General features: G+C 39.1%; 1 protein-coding gene and 1 pseudogene across 9 annotated transcripts in view; one reads left to right on the plus strand and one right to left on the minus strand.

Moving 5' to 3' along the window:
• The window catches only part of LOC114892120, a 68413-nt pseudogene extending 53542 nt beyond the window's left edge, over nucleotides 1-14871 (plus strand).
• ZNF608 (zinc finger protein 608) overlaps nucleotides 1-16282 on the minus strand; it is a 744094-nt gene that overhangs the window by 243528 nt on the left and 484284 nt on the right. The window lies entirely within an intron of this gene.

The following is a 16282-nucleotide window of genomic DNA, read 5'->3' on the forward strand; positions in this document are numbered from 1 at the left end:
ATATCTAGGATAGTGGAAACGTCTCAAGATTCAGTTCTAATTAGCCTCTGAAATAATGTTCCTGGCAACTCTATTGCATTAACTGAGTTCAGATCAGGCATGCTGGGACATTTTCTTCTGTTTTGAATGAGGTCCATTGCTAATTCTCTAATCAATGAATGAACACTCCATTTGTCAAACGGCATAACTGCCATTCAATGAATATAATTCATAGCTAACTGTTAAATAGGAATAATTTGCTGTGACTTGACTAGGTTGTATTCCTTGACTTATGGGACCATCTAATTAAATAGTGGAAAAATCTTTTTTAAACCTGTATTTTGGAGAAGAACTTGGCAATATGTTTTTGAAATCACACATGGGATGGATTAATTGATTCAAACATTATGTGAACAAGTATGCTGCTACAAGGATGTTCATTGAAGCATTATCTACAGTACCAAAAAATTTCAAGTAACTTACCTATCCATCTACAGGGGATTAGTTAAATAAAATATAGTATATCTATGCTAAAAAACAAAAAAGTTATGCAACCCTTAAGATAAGGAGATAGGTCCATGGGGAAAGATATTCAAGATATAATATTAAGATTAAAAAAATTATAAAACAATGTGTATAGTTCAAGTTCATTTGTGTAATACAGAACAAATCAGGAAACATACACATATAATTGTATATGCATGGAGGTTTCTGGAAGCATATACAAGCAGCAATTAATAATGTTTACAACTAAATAGTGGACTGGTTGTCCTGGTATGAGGAATGAAAGACTCTTACCTTTTACATTATAAACCTTCTGTATTTGTTGAAATTTTTACCTTAAATGTGCATTCGTTTTAAATTTTAAACAATTATTAAAACCTCTAAAAATAATTTTGTTCCAATGTATATTGTCTTTAAACATTTCATAGAGTATAGAGCGTAAGGAATTATTGAACGAGTGTCTAAATTGAATTCTGCTTCCCTTTGTTTTATATTAAGAGCCTGCTTCCAGACAATTTACTGTATTTGTTTAGATAACATAAAATCTGATACTGATTTGTTTCATTTGTACTCTTGCCCCAGAAGCAAAGCCACTGTAAAGGCACACCATAAGATCTTTCAGTAATGTATTTTTTTTTAATTTTTAAATTTAATTTAATTTTATTTTACTTTTTTTGCGGTACGCGGGCCTCTCACTGTTGTGGCCTCTCTCGTTGCGGAGCACAGGCTCCGGACGCGCAGGCTCGGCGGCCATGGCTCGTGGGCCCAGCCGCTCCGCGGCATGTGGGATCTTCCTGGACTGGGGCACGAACCCGTGTCCCCTGCATCGGCAGGCGGACTCTCAACCACTGCGCCACCAGGGAAGCCCTCAGTAATGTATTTAATACCTTGCAAATTATTTTCTTTTTTTCTAAATTTTACTTTCACAAAGGGTTTCAAAATTAGTGACGTTTGTCTTATTTAGCAGTTTTGGAATTCACTGGAGAAAAATGAGAAATGTTCTTCGTCTCAAACTAAGCTTAATCCCTTTCCTTATAACTACGAAGCCCTGGCCAGAACCTGCCAAGGAAGAAATCGTCAGTAATTTCCTACCTTACCTGCAAGGTGAAAAACAGATAAAAGGAGCTGATGCTCACCTTGACAGCTCACAAATTTATTTTAAAAATTTCCCCATTTATCAAAATGAAAAGTGCTCAATCAACTGGACCTCAAATTTCAAACAAGTTTGTGGTAAGTACAATTTCTGCTCATTTTAAGAAAGAGTACATTCCTCTTAAGGGGAACACAAGGCTGAAGTCTGCAGGAGCATGAATTTGAATTTGATTGCTGTATGAAATTGTATGAAATCAACAAGAAGGCCCGACTTCTCTAGCCTCAGGGGGTCATAGGTCACAGCAGAGAAATGTTTAATTCGTAGGAGCTCACGTAACAACCACACTTATCATTATGGTAGAAAAAACCCAATGATTGAGGCTATGTCCTATAGGCTACTGTGTCCTAGGCCCTCTGCCTGCAAAGGGAGAAGACAAACTGTCATCTGAGACTTTATCACCTAGTTGGAGGAGACCAGATTTTGCTATGGAAATTCTTCATAACGAAAAAGTTTTATGTTGCTATACCACAGTATTCATTTCTGAACTTCAGAAATTGAGAGCTTAGCTACGTTATAGAAAGACTCCTCCACATGAATGTGATAAATGCTTTTAAAATCTAATTTGCAAACAGAGAAGGGTAAGAATGGCTGAACAATAATAGAACTTATCACGATAGGCACCTACTCTGAGTTCCACCCTTCACAGACATTCTCTCTAAACTTCACATGGATCCTGCAAAAATGGATACTATTAGTTTCATTTTGCAGAGGAAGAAACTGGGGTTATGCACCAGTTAGCGACTGAGTCAGGAATCAAACCCCAAGCACAGGTTCTTTGAACCTCTGAGCTCTAATGCTTTGTACTCCTAATGAAGGGAAGTGGAGATGGGGAGGGGGTAGGGAAAACCTTTACATTCTTTTTTTCCTCCTGAAACCCTTTAAAAAGACAGGACAAAAGAAGAATGCGTGTTCTATATGCACGATTCTTTGCCGCCCTCTGACGAAGTACCTCAAAAGCTAAGCTTCTATCAATCCTGGAGAGATAGGATCGGTGGAGCATCAGTGATGGAATGAATGGTTGAAAAGAACGGCGGTGACCAAAGAAGTTTTTATGCAGAGAAAATCCCAAATCTGGAGCAAAGTCCTCCTGTTCATTTTATCTCACAAAAGGCAGGTAGCGCTGCCTGTTAAGGTAATGCATTACTACACTATTTGGAAAAACTACAGTTCTAATTAGACGAGCAAATAAATGTTCATTTCAATTTATTAATATAGCTGTAGGCCTTGTTACACTTTATCTCTTGGTTCTGAGACCAATCCATCTCGAGCTGGGAATCATTGTGAGGAAGTAACGGGTTTTAATAATGGATACAGGCAGTGAATTATTCAGGCAGATGGGAGCAAGCCTTGATGCCTTCACTCACTTCTTTAATTAACTGTGAGATGCTGACGAGTCTGGGCTGTCTGGAGGCTTTCTAAGTTCATCTCCATCAGAACTGTGAATTTTTCTTGAGCCATGGATATGTTGTGTTCTGGCTCATCCATATCTGAGAAAAAGGAACGCCCGTTCTCCTGTCACCATTTTGTCTTATGGTCTGAATTTCTTTGTCTGCTTCAATATTATTTTCATGCAACTTTTTAGCAATGAACATTTTTCTTGATAAAACCCACACCTTCGTTTGACTGCACCTCTGGATACGACTTCAGCAAAAGAAAATCCAAAATATTTCAATCCTGATTTAAGTCTGGGAACTAACCCATAAACGAAACAAAATCCAGTTCTGGTCACTGAAGCCCATTTGCTTGGCTTAAAGCCACTTGTTTTAATGGCTTAGAAAGAAAAGAACTGCTAGAAAAGAATTTTTACAGTCTTCATTTGACAGAGCATCAAACAAACAAAACTAAAACTCTTATGAGATGCAGATTGCATAATTTGCATGGAACAGGGTATATTAGTTATGGAGCTTTGCAATGTGCCCTAGTGGTTCCTGTAAATGAAAGTCCTAAATGATGGAACATGGCCTTGTCCAGTGAATTTTCTCCTTTGCTTAACACAGATCTTCTGAGTGGGAAATATAGCTTGTAGACTTTGCCCCAGTGTAAATCAATGGATTTGCTCTGAGCATGTTAATAACATGCTTAGATAACCGAATGCCCTTATTTGGGCAATCTACTTTGCCATTACCTGTTACTATGAAAATTTTGTTTCAAAAGTGCACATAAGCTGCTATACAACCATTTACTAATGCTGTGACAAGAGAGTTCCTCTTTCAGTTTTGTCACAGCAGAGAGAAAGTAAGGATCTGGGGGAGGTCTGAGCTCACCACTTCTTGGTAGAAATTGAATCACGATTTCTATAAATCAAAAGTCATGTTAAAAGCGCTGTGAAGTAAACAATGATGTATACGAATTAGCAGCATGGCTGTAGTCAATACAAATCAAAGTGGCTTTATGAACATATTGATGTTTTCAGCTCTTCTAAGGTTGAATACATTTAAGTGTTTATCCCCCAGGGCATTGTTGGTTTAAATGAATCTATTTACTCTGAGACCAGACCACAGTTGCAGCTGGAGACACAAACTATCCACACTGACCCAAAGGTGGTTCTGACCCAAACCCAGTGACCCCATCTGTGTCCAGATGCTCATGGTAAACTGAAATTAGATGAACGACACTCAGGACAAAGACACTGTATAAAAAAGTGGCTACGTTTGTGTTCGGTTTCCTTATATATTAATTTCAGTTTGGAGTCTCTTGGAATGCAACACAAAATTTTTTTCTAAGGATTTGGCCCAATAGCACGCGTCTGGATGTGAATCCTGTATCAGGATTTAACTTAAACTATGCTTTTAAGGGACTGACTCTGTATCTTCAAGTTGCATCAATACATCCTGTTACGGGATATTGACTAACTCAGTAGGTGCCATAGACATATCTTGCTTGTCTGAAAGGAAAGTTTATTCTTATATCCAAATGCCATATTTTAAAAATCAGATAATGCAGGCATCCTGTTAGGATTTACTAGGTTAGCTAAAGAACACAAAACATCAGATTGTAATTAGATGACTACAGAGAAAAAACATAGGATGCATATTTCCACAAAATATCTGGCATCCTTCAGCATATTCAAAGTAAAGATAAGTCATCTATTTTGGCCTCTCTGTGGTTTAGAAAAGGGTTCTTTGCACAATGGCTACACATTGGAATTCATCTCGCTTTTCTGAGAATATTACAGCATCTCACTATGCCTCCAAAAGGACCAGCCTCAAAATTATCAAGGGCACTTACATAGAGACCAGCAGTTAGAAAGAACACAGAAATGAAACATAGACTGATAAGTGGGTGGAAGTCATTCATCTTTTAAAGCCCATGAAAAAAAGAGAATTTTAAATTAAAATGTCTACAATAGGTTCAACACCTCTCTCTCAGCCCCTCCCCTCCCTTTGTCATGGAACAGCATTCAAGTGTGGGAATGTTTCTCTTAAACATGTGTAAATCACACATTTAGTCATGCTCCAGGCAGGAGCCCCTACCAAGGGGTCCAAGGGGAGGGAGGCAAAGGATATTAAATACTAGTCCAGCAGTGTGTTAATGAAACATTTACACAAGCATTTTGTGTGGTTATAATAAAAAGGGGGACCTCTTTCATGGCACCCTTTCATTACTTAGCACAATCTTTAAGAGGATTAATGTTGGGGGAGGTAGGGGTAAGAATGTGCTTATCAGTTGAGTCTCAGGATCAGTAATGCCGAGTTCTTAATAGATCGCCTCTGGATTTGGGATTACTGCCGTGCAAATTCTTCCAGGCTTTCAACAGAATAGAGAGCAGTTTGTTTTCTCCCCTCCGGTGCGGAGAGCTATTGACTTCGTGATGAAATGACCTGGGACTCAGTTTATTCATATTCCTCCTTTCTCTCCTCTGTCACTTCAAACAGACAGACTTATTTATTTATTTAGCCTCCTGGTGGCTGATGCATCAATGTACGCATTCATGCCGCCGTTACTCTGATTAAGAAGCAGCTAAGGAAGCAGGTTTAATAGCAACCAACTGACTTTTATGACATTCATATCAAGAAAAGGAAGTTACTGAGAAGACAGATCTACATTTTAGAAGTTGTTAGTTCTCTGCATCTCATTTTCTGAAAGGTTTCCAAACAGCTCAGTTAAACTACATATTTTGCAGGACACTGAAGCTGGTAAGTGGCCCTTTTATTTTTCTGGGGAGTTAGAGGCAGCTTTTGTTGGCAGTCTCCTGAAAGAGTACAGCACTGATGGATCATGCTGCCTGAGGTCCCGTGGCTTCTCACTATTTTTAGCACAAGAAAGATGTTAGTTGAAACAGTGTACAATGGACTAATCAGGCGTAACAGAACTCACACTGTTTTTACTTCACATTTTGCACTTATTATGTGCCTTGCATGTAAACAGCTCTTTGCTCTGACAAAGATGGCAGCTTGCCATGGTGGGATTCAGTCTTCTCCAAAGCTCAGTAAACATTGAATAGAAACAAGCCTGAGGACTCTGAAAAAGCAATTGTTTGAATGTATGTCACTTGCAGCCTTAGACAAAATTATTTTTGTTCCTTCCATCCTTTACTCTCCACCTCCTTCCTCAAATTAGCAAGCATTCACATACACCAGTTATCTGTGTATGAAAAATTATTTCGATCATTTCTCCACCCACATTTAAAGAATCAGAAAATCACATTTTACAAAGGCTTGAATGATGACACCCTGTACAATTTACACTCATTGTGAAACATGTGCAACTTAACGTAATAATATAAAGCTTGATCACGTAAGTAAATTGAAGTCTCTTTAAAGTATGATAAGAGAGATTCCGATTCTATTTAAAATTATACCCAACACCAAAAGGAAGGTTATTTTTTTGTACCATCTGTATCTGCCATTAGCAGATTCAATAGTTTGCTCTCAAAACAGATTTAGAGCAATTTACTATAAAGTAAATTGTTGTTGGCTAGCCTTCCTACATTGTTATCATCCCATGATTTTCCAGCCATGTTGGCTTACTTAAAAGTATTTTGAATTATGATCACAGTAATACATGCCTATGACATAAACAACCAAATAGCAGAAGAGGGTTTATAAAGAAAACTATCCCTTTCCCACATAGCCCTTTCCATGCTCGGGCCCATTTCCAGCAACAATTTTTAACCTTTTTGGTTTTTTAGCTCTTCTGAGAATTACCTTCTAAACTCTAAATAAATAATAGGCTTATAATGGTTATTCTTGACTCATTCAACGAATGATTCAACAAATATTCATTGTGTGGTAAGAATGTAAATTGGTGCAGCCACTGTGGTAAACAGTATGGAGGTTTCTCAAAAAACTGAAACTAGAACCATCAGATGACCCAGCAATTCCACTCCTGGGTATATGTCCGAAAAAAACAAAAACACTCATTTGAAGAGATATTTGCACCCCATGTTAGTAGCTGCATTAGTTACAACTGCCAAGATCTGGAAGCAGCCTAAGTGTCCATGAGTAAATGAATGGATAAAGAAGATGTGGTACATATATACAATGGAATGCTACTCAGCCATAAAAACGAATGAAATTTTGCCATTTGCAGCAACATGGATGGACCTGGAGAGCATCAATCTAAGTGAAATAAGTCAGATAGAGAAAGACAAATACTGTATGATATCACTTATATGTGGAATCTAAAAAATACAACAAACTAGTGAATATAACAAAAAAGAAGCAGACTCACAGATATAGAGAACAAACTGGTGGTGACCAGTGGGGAGAAGGAAAGGGGGAGGGGCAATATATGAGTAGGGGATTAAGAGGTACAAATTACTATGTATAAAATAAGTCAAATACAAGGATATATTGTACAACATGGTGAATATAGCCAATATTTTATAATAACTATAAATGGAGTATAACCTTTAAAAACTGTGAATCGCTACATTGTCCACGTGTAACTTATATAAAATTGTACAGTAACTATACTTTAATTAAAAAAACCCAAGTATTCATTGTGTGCCCACTATCTGTCAAACTCTCTTCTAAGACTGAGATACAAGAGTAAACAAAACAGACAAAAGTTCCTGTTCTCATGGAGCTTATATTCTATTAGGGTGGTGATGAAGAGAGTTAAGTAATAAACAACATCCATGAACAATTTCTATAGTATATTCAAAAGTTAAAACTGCTACTGAATAAAAGAAATGGGAAAGGTAGGCAAAGGGAGCACTGAGGAGGAGAGGTGGTTTGCAGTTTAAAATAAGGTGGTCATTCCATCTAGAGGGGTGGGATAGGGAGGGTGGGAGGGAGGTGCAAGAGGGAGGGGATATATGTATACATATAGCTGATTCATTTTGTAATATAGTGGAAACTAACACAACATTGTAAAGCAATTATACTCCAATAAAGATGTTAAAAAAAAAATAAAATAAAATAAAATAAGGTGGTCAGTGATGACCTAACTGAGAATGTGATATTTGAGCAAAGACATGATGGAGGCAATTCAGTAATCCACGAGAATATCTCAAAGGAGAGTGAACGGCAAGTGCAAAGGCCCTGAGGCAGGAACATGCCCCCGCAAATGATACAAATTAACTTATTTACAAAACAGAAATAAAGTCACAGATGTAGAAAACAAACTTATGGTTACCAAGGTGGAAAGGGTGGGGGAGAGGGATAAATTAAGAGCTTGAGATTAACACACACATACTGTTATATATAAAATAGATAACCAACAAGGACCTACTTTACAGCACAGAGAACTCTACTCAATACTCTGTAATGACCTACATGGGAAAAGAATCTGAAAAAGAGTGGATATATGTATAACTGATTCACTTTGCTGTACGCCTGAAACTAACACATTATAAATCAACTACAGTAAGTCCCCTACATACGAATGAGTTTCATTCTGAGAGCACATTTATAAGCCCAGTTCATTCCTAAGTCCAACAAAGTTACCATAGGTACCCAACTAATACAATCGGCTATATATACTGTACTGTAATAGGTTTATAATACTTTTTACACAAATAATACCAAAACAAACACAAAATATAAACAGTTTTAAGCTTACAGTACAGTACCTTGAAAAGTAAAGTAGTACAACAGCTGGCATACAGGGGCTGAACAGGCAAGAAGAGTTACTGATTGGATGAGGGAGAGAAGGTGGGAGATGGTAGAGCTAAAGGACAGTCAGCAATAGGAGACAGAGGGCAAGCTGCAATTTCACTCACACCTGACGTTGATGGAACTTTGCATGTTCACATCTTTGAAAGTTCGCAACTTGAAGGTTCATATGTAGGGGGCTTACTGTATACGCCAATAAAAATTATTAAAAAAAAAAAAAAAGAAGAAATAAACAGCAAGGAGACCAGCTTGGCTGAAGCAGAGTGAACAAAGAAGACCGTGAGATGGGGCCTGTGAAGGAAAGCGATTGGGAGGTCAATCATGTAAGGACCCCACTGAATTTTACCCAGCAAGAGATGGAAGTTACAGGAAGAATTTGAGCGGAGAATTGATTAAATAGTATCTAAGTTTTTGCTCTATTGAGGAAAGGATGTACGCAGACAAGAATGGAAGCAGGAAATTGTTTTGGAATGTCTATGGTGATCCAAATAAAAAGAGAAAACTCAGAATGGGCTAATGGCAGGGGAAGGGGTAAAGTGGTCAGATTCTGGGTGTACATTGAAGCGTACATGATTTTCTGACAAATTGGATTTTATAGAATGTAAGAGAAAGACTGCCTGAGCTACTATAAGGAAGGGGTGGCCCTTAACAGAGATAAGAGAGACTGAGGTAGGGTGGGTTTTGGGAGGAAGATGTGGTTATGGACATGTTCAGTGTGAGATGCCTTTTAGACTTTGAAGTGATGATAACAAATAGACAAGCAGAAATAAGAAGCTGGAGCTCTGGGGTGAGATCTATAGTGTACATTTGCATTTTTGGTTACTAGCATATATATAGTATTTAAGGTCATATGACTGGATGAACTCACTAAGGGAATGAGACTAAAAAGCAAAGTCCCAAGACTGAGTGAGCCCTGGAACACTCCTGCAATAAAAGGTTAGATAATGAGGAGAAACCTGAAAAGAAAATGGAAAGAAGTGAGGTGGAAAGAAGTGAGGTAGGAAGAAAACCAGGAGAATACTGGAAGAAAGGAAAGTAGAAAAGTAGACTAATACATACATAACAGGCTCACATGATTCACAGTAATATACCCATGTTAGAGAAAGAATTATGAAGAGAATGGAGATCTTGCAACCAAATAAAAGGTAGCACTAAAAATATTATATGAATAGTTTTTATTCAATGATAAATAATCATATGAATAATGTTTCATTAAACATTAGAAGCATTCCCTTTAGAGCAGGGGTCCCCAACCCCCAGGCCACAGACCAGTACAGGTCCATGGCCTGTTAGGAACCAGGACACAGCAGGAGGTGAGTGGCGGGTGAGCGAGCGAAGCTTCATCTGTATTTACAGCCGCTCCCCATTGTTCGCATTACCGCCTCAGCTCCGCCTCCTGTCAGATCAGCGGCGGCATTAGATTCTCATAGGAGCGCGAACCCTACTGTGAACTGCACACGCAAGGGATCTAGGCTGCGCACTCCTTAAGAGAATCTAATGCCTGATGATCTGAGATGGAGCTGAGGCGGTGATGCTAGTGCTAGGGAGCGGCTGAAAATACAGATTACCATTAGCAGAGAGGTTTGACTGCACAGAGACCATAATAAATCAATTGCTTGCAGACTCATATCAAAACCTTATCAGTGTGTGGCAAGTGAAAACAAGCTCACACTGATTCTGCATTATGGTGAGTTGTATAATTATTTCATTATATATTACAACGTAATACTAATAGAAATAAAGTGCACAATAAATGTAATGGGCATGAATCATCCCAAAACCATCCCCTCCCCACCCCGTCCATGGGAAAAATTGTCTTCCACGAAATCAGTCCCTCGTGCCACAAAGGCTGGGGACTGCTGCTTTAGAGTTTCGAATCAGTATTCTAAAACTGTCTGGAAAAAAAGAAGATATATGGAAGATAACATTGCTATGTACTAGTAATAATCACTTTTAAGTATTATGAAACTCAACATCAGCAGAGACTATATATACCAAAGAGTAGCTTTAACAAAGAACGTGAAAGATGCGAATGGATATCTCAATACTGTTTTGAGAGGTATAAAAGTTAAAAAGATTTAATAGAGATACACGTTTATTTGATTATGAACTGTAAGAGTGGATATTGGAAAAATGTCGATTTCCCCTAAATGTGTGGGTTTATTATAATTCAAAACAGAATTTTGATGGGCAAATTTTGGGTACAATAATGATCAAAAGAGCACTATTTGTAATAGCCATCAAACTATAAACAATTCAAATGTCCATAAATAAGTAAACAAATAAATAGTATGTTCACTTAATGGAATAATATATAGCAATGAGAATGAATGAACTCTAACTATAGACAATGATGGCGATGAATCTCAGTAATATAATACTGAGCAAAATAAGGCAGACACTAAAGAGTATGTACTTTATGACTCCCTTTATATAAAGTTCTGAAACAGATAAAAGTAATGTAAGATTCCCAGAAGTTTTGGAAGGGAATCTTTAGTTCTGGTGATGTTTCATTTCTTGATTTTTTGGCTGCTGGTTACATATTGTGTCCATTTTGTAAAAATTCGTTGAAATTACATTTGTTATTTGTGTACTTTTTATATGATTTTTTTTTTTTTTTTTTTTTTTTTGCGGTATGCGGGCCTCTCACTGTTGTGGCCTCCCCTGCTGCGGAGCACAGGCTCCGGACGCACAGGCCCAGCGGTCATGGCTCACGGGCCCAGCTGCTTCACCGCATGTGGGATCTTCCCGGACTGGGGCACGAACCCGTGTCCCCTGCATCGACAGGCGGACTCTCAACCACTGTGCCACCAGGGAAGCCCATGAATATTTGACTTTGATAAAACTTTAAAAATACCAATAGTTTTAAAAAATTGGACATACTGATTTAACCATTTGCTTGTAATTGCAGACAATAAAAAAGTAGCTTCTAGTTTGTTCAGAAAGGAAAGTAATAATGAAAAACTGTATAAAATGTATAAAAAATCAGAAATGAGTGGAATATTCTGGCAACAGCTAAGGATCAATGGACAGAATACAACATTTGGTTGAGAGGAAAAATAATTCAGTAGGGGAAAGGCATGATCAATAAATGATGTTGCATTTTCAAACCTCCCTATGCAACTGGGTACAACCATGTGATCAGATTTTAGCTAATGAGATATAAGTGAAATTGAAAAATACCACTTCCAAGTCTTGCTGCTCAAAGGATTGGGCTTCTGGTCCTTCTCTCCTGTCCTTCTAATTTAGAGAAGGTCAGATTTAAACAATTGCCTGAGACGCAGCTGTTTAAAGGGGAGCCGCTGGTCAAGAATAGCAGAATCACCTTCCTAAGCTTGGCCTGTTAACTGTACAAGAAGTAAACTTCTAGCTTGTTAAGCAAATAAGCAAACAAACAAAACAACAAATAAAGCTGCAAGTGCTGGCTGTTCCTTTAGGAATATATCAGTTATCTATTGCTGTATGACCAATTACACCTAAATGTAATAGCTGAAATCTACAAACATATATCATAATTTCTTTGAATAAGGAATCTGGGGAGCAACTTAACTGCGTACATTTCACTCAATCAAGATCCCTCATGAGGTTTCAGTTGAGCTGTCAGTTGGAGCTGCAGTTATGATCCAGACTCAGCTGGGCCTGAAGGACCTGCTTCCAAGCTCGGTCACTTGGTGGCTGGCAGGCTTCACCTCGTCACAGGCTGTTGGCTAGACAGTCTGAGCTCCTCTTGTTCTATTGGTTTGAGGGCCTGAGCTCCTCGCCACCTCACGTGGTTCTCCCATAGGGCTGCTTGCAATAGGCTGCTTCCTCCCCGTCAGTGTAATAAGTGAGCCAAGAGAAAGGGTGAGAGAGAGCTCAAGACAGGACCTGCAGTTATTTATAATCTAATATTGAGCTACTGAGTCTAGCCCACGCTCAAGGGGAGGGGATGACACAAAGGCATAAAAGACAAGAGGCAGAGATATTCAGTGCCACCTACCACAGGAAGAAAAATCAGGTTAGATCCTCACTTAACACCACACCAAAATAATTTCCAGATGAATACAAAATTGAAATATAAGAAGTCAAGTCCTTCTTAAAAATAGAACCAAGTCTATGTGAATGTTTCTCTAGTATCAGGATGGGAAGAACAGCTAAGCTTAAAAGCATGGTAGCTCCCGTCACAGGCTGGGTTTTCTAGAAAGCAGACACTGAAATGGGTTAGAAGGTGCAAGCCTTACTGGTAGGCAACAGTGTGAAAGGTAGAGAGGAGGAAGCAGGATCGGGCAGGGAATGTGGATCTGAAAGAAGTCGGTTAGCCCCAAGGGGAGCTCCGGAGCCAAGATTTCCCATTAGATCAGTCCCATTCTGGGTAGACCAGCTAGGCCCTTGAACAAGTTTCTTGTTCTATATATGGTTAGGGCTGCCTTGAGAACAAGAGCAGTCATGGCATGAAAGCTGAGGAAGATCAAGAAGGAACTTATAGCTGGAGGTTGTCCACCAGCTGTACCATTTAACTGGGCAACAAGTCCATTTTTGAAGATCTGAGCTGAGCGTCTAGGTCTCTGCCACAGTCTACCCCTTGCGGCATTTAGACACAGTGCTTCAAACGCTTGTGCAGAGCAGCTCCTTAGGGCTGGAATGGGCTTCTTTTCCTGAGGAGCAACTGCCCTCAGGCTCCTGCTCTAGGCCAAAAATACCCATTAGAGGGATCATGCACTGGGCAGAAATGGCCAAGCTTCAGTGCCTCTTTACTGGCTGAAGATGATCCTGAAAATAGTGGGCCCTCAGCTCAAAAGCTGAGGCAAAACCTAAAAGGCTAACAGCTAGAGGCTGAAGCTAAGCACACGCCTGGTCACTTGGCAGGGAGTCCTTTCTAGGAGGGCAGTCTGAGCAACACACAGTCACAAACGAATATATCAAAACAATTTTTTTTACTTCACAAAAACATAATCCTCAACATGCAAATATATAAAACATAACAGGAAAAAACCCATGACATGTTAATATCATAATTTCATAAAAGGCTAACGCCCTATCAGAACATCAGTCTTTAGTAAAGTCCATAGTGTATGTACTGTATATGATGAATTTAACATATTGTTAAACACTTAAGACATAAGTGAATACTTAGAACAAAGCTCTCAAACCCAAATAAGTATAATTAACTAATAGACATGAAAAAATATTCAGCTGGCCTCACAAGTAGTCAAATGAATGCAATAAAGTTTTATTAAAGCAATAAAAAAGTTTTGGCAGCCTATCGAATTTCCAATTTTCTTAGTAAATGATTTAGTTTTGGCAAATGAGCTTTAAGTTAGACATTTGCCCATGCCTGGCAGGAGTGTCAATTCATATTTCTGTAAATCAATTTGGCATCAGGTTTTAGGAGTTGTAAAACCAAATCCTTTTACTCAGTAATTCTACTTCAAGAGTTTATCATCTCTGCTGTGTCTCAGACGCAAGCAACTGCTTCAAGACAAAGCTGAACATCTCTTTCCCAACCATGGGCTGCCAGAAACTCACTGAAGTGGACAACAAAGGCAAACTTTGAACCTTCTATGAGAAGCGTTTAGCCACAGAAGCTGCTGCAGATGCTCTGGGTGAAGAAGGGAAGGGCTATGTGGCTGGAATCAGTGGTGGGGATGACAAACCAGGTTTCCCCACAAAGCACGGTAGACTAGGAGGACTAGAGAAAGAAAGCACAAATCTGTTCAGGGGATGCACTGTGGATGCCAATCTGAGTGTTCTCAACTCGGTTATTATTTTAACCAATAATAACCATTGGAAAAAGATATTCTTGCACTCACTGATACTACTGTGCATCATTGCCTGGGCCCCAAAAGAGCTAGCTGAACCCACAATCTCTCTAAAGAAGATGGTGTCTGCCAGTATGCTGTGGAAAGCTCCTGACCAGAGAAGGTAAGAAACCTCGGTGCCCAAGACTCAGTGTCACGTTATTCCCTGTGTCCTGCAACACCAAAGTCGGCTTGTTGCTCTGAAGAAACAGGGTACTAAGAAAAAATAGGAAGAGGCCACAGAATATGCTAACCATTGGCCCAGAGGGTGAAGGACACCAAAGAAAAACTCCAGGAACAGACTGCCAAGAGATGGAGGCTGTCCTGTCCGACAGCTTCTACCTCTAAGTCTAAGTCCAGTCAAAAACAAGGTTTTCTAAGAGTAAGAAATAAATAAGGTCAGACTTAAAAAAAAGAAAAAAGTTTATCTTAAGGAAATAATCAGAAATGTGGACAAAGATTTATACATAAAGATAATTCATCTTAGCATTATTTGTTATATCAAAAGCCAGAAGCAACCCAAGGGCTCAAACTTAGGAAAAGTGTTAGATAAACTACATCGTATCTGTAGGATAGTGTGTCGTGCAACCATTAAAATGAAAATGGGTGATGAAGCTTTAATGTCAAAAGATAACGCTTGTGATGGACGTGTTAAATGAAAATAAAAAGAATTGCATACATAGCATTACCCCAAGTATGTAAAAATCCATAAAAAGATGAGTAGAAGAAGATATGCCAAAACTATAAACATGGATTTGATTATCTTTGGTTGGGTGATTTTATTTTCTTCTTTTTACTTTCAATTTTTACAAAATAAACATTCTTGGAGTCGTCTCAAGAGACAATTGCTAGAAGCTTTCCTTGTCCTTAGAGAAAGGGCTGGGTCACGTGCTTCTCCCTGTGTGCCTCCTGCACTTTCTCAGTGCACACCCCTCTCTTAGCATTTCCTCGTGGTGCTCAAGTTTTCTGTGCATATATCTGCCATGCAGTCCTGACACTAATGATGTGGAGTTGGGTCAGATTTCACAGGTCGAGAGCACGGTGCTCTACAACATACCCCTCAGTTCAGACACCAGCTGCAAGCTCTAGAGTTCTCAGGCCACTCACACTTCTGACTAACCGCCTACAAATCTGGAGCTTCCCACTACCTCCCCAGGTTCTATAATTTGCTAGAATGACTCAGAGAATTCAGGAAAGCATTATACTTAGGATTATAATTTTATCATAGAGCACACAAATTAGAACCAGCCAAATGAAGAGACACACAGGGTGAGGTCTGAGAGGATCCCAAACAAAAATGTTCCCTGTCCTCAGGATGTATGACCCTCCTGGCACATTGATCAGTATCACTAACCTGGAAGCTCACCAGAGCTTCAGATATACAGAGTTTTTATTGGAGTTTCATGACATAGGTTTGATTGATTGAATCATTGGCCATGTGATTAAACTCAATCTTGAGCCCCCGTCCCCTTCTCAGATCTTGGACTTATAAATGCGTGGCTCAAAACCTTAACCCTCTAATCATGCAGTATGGTCTCTCCAGCATGGAAGCCCCATCCTGAAATTATCTAGGGGCTCACCAGGAGTCACCTCATTGGCATAAATTCCAGTGTGGTCCAAGGGACCCACAATGAATAACAAAGACACTCCTTTCATTTTGGAAATTCCAAGGATTTAGAGGCTCCCTCCTAGGAAGTAGGGCAAAGTTCAGCCGAATTCTTTCTTATACAACAGTATCTGTCTCACCCATTGCCTATGGTGTCCAATATGGAGGGACCATGCCTATGCCTGGGACTGGCACCCAGCAG

The sequence above is a fragment of the Monodon monoceros genome, unplaced genomic scaffold (genome assembly GCF_005190385.1).
Source record: "Monodon monoceros isolate NGI ecotype Baffin Bay Population unplaced genomic scaffold, NGI_Narwhal_1 Super_Scaffold_12, whole genome shotgun sequence".
NCBI lineage: Eukaryota > Metazoa > Chordata > Mammalia > Artiodactyla > Monodontidae > Monodon > Monodon monoceros.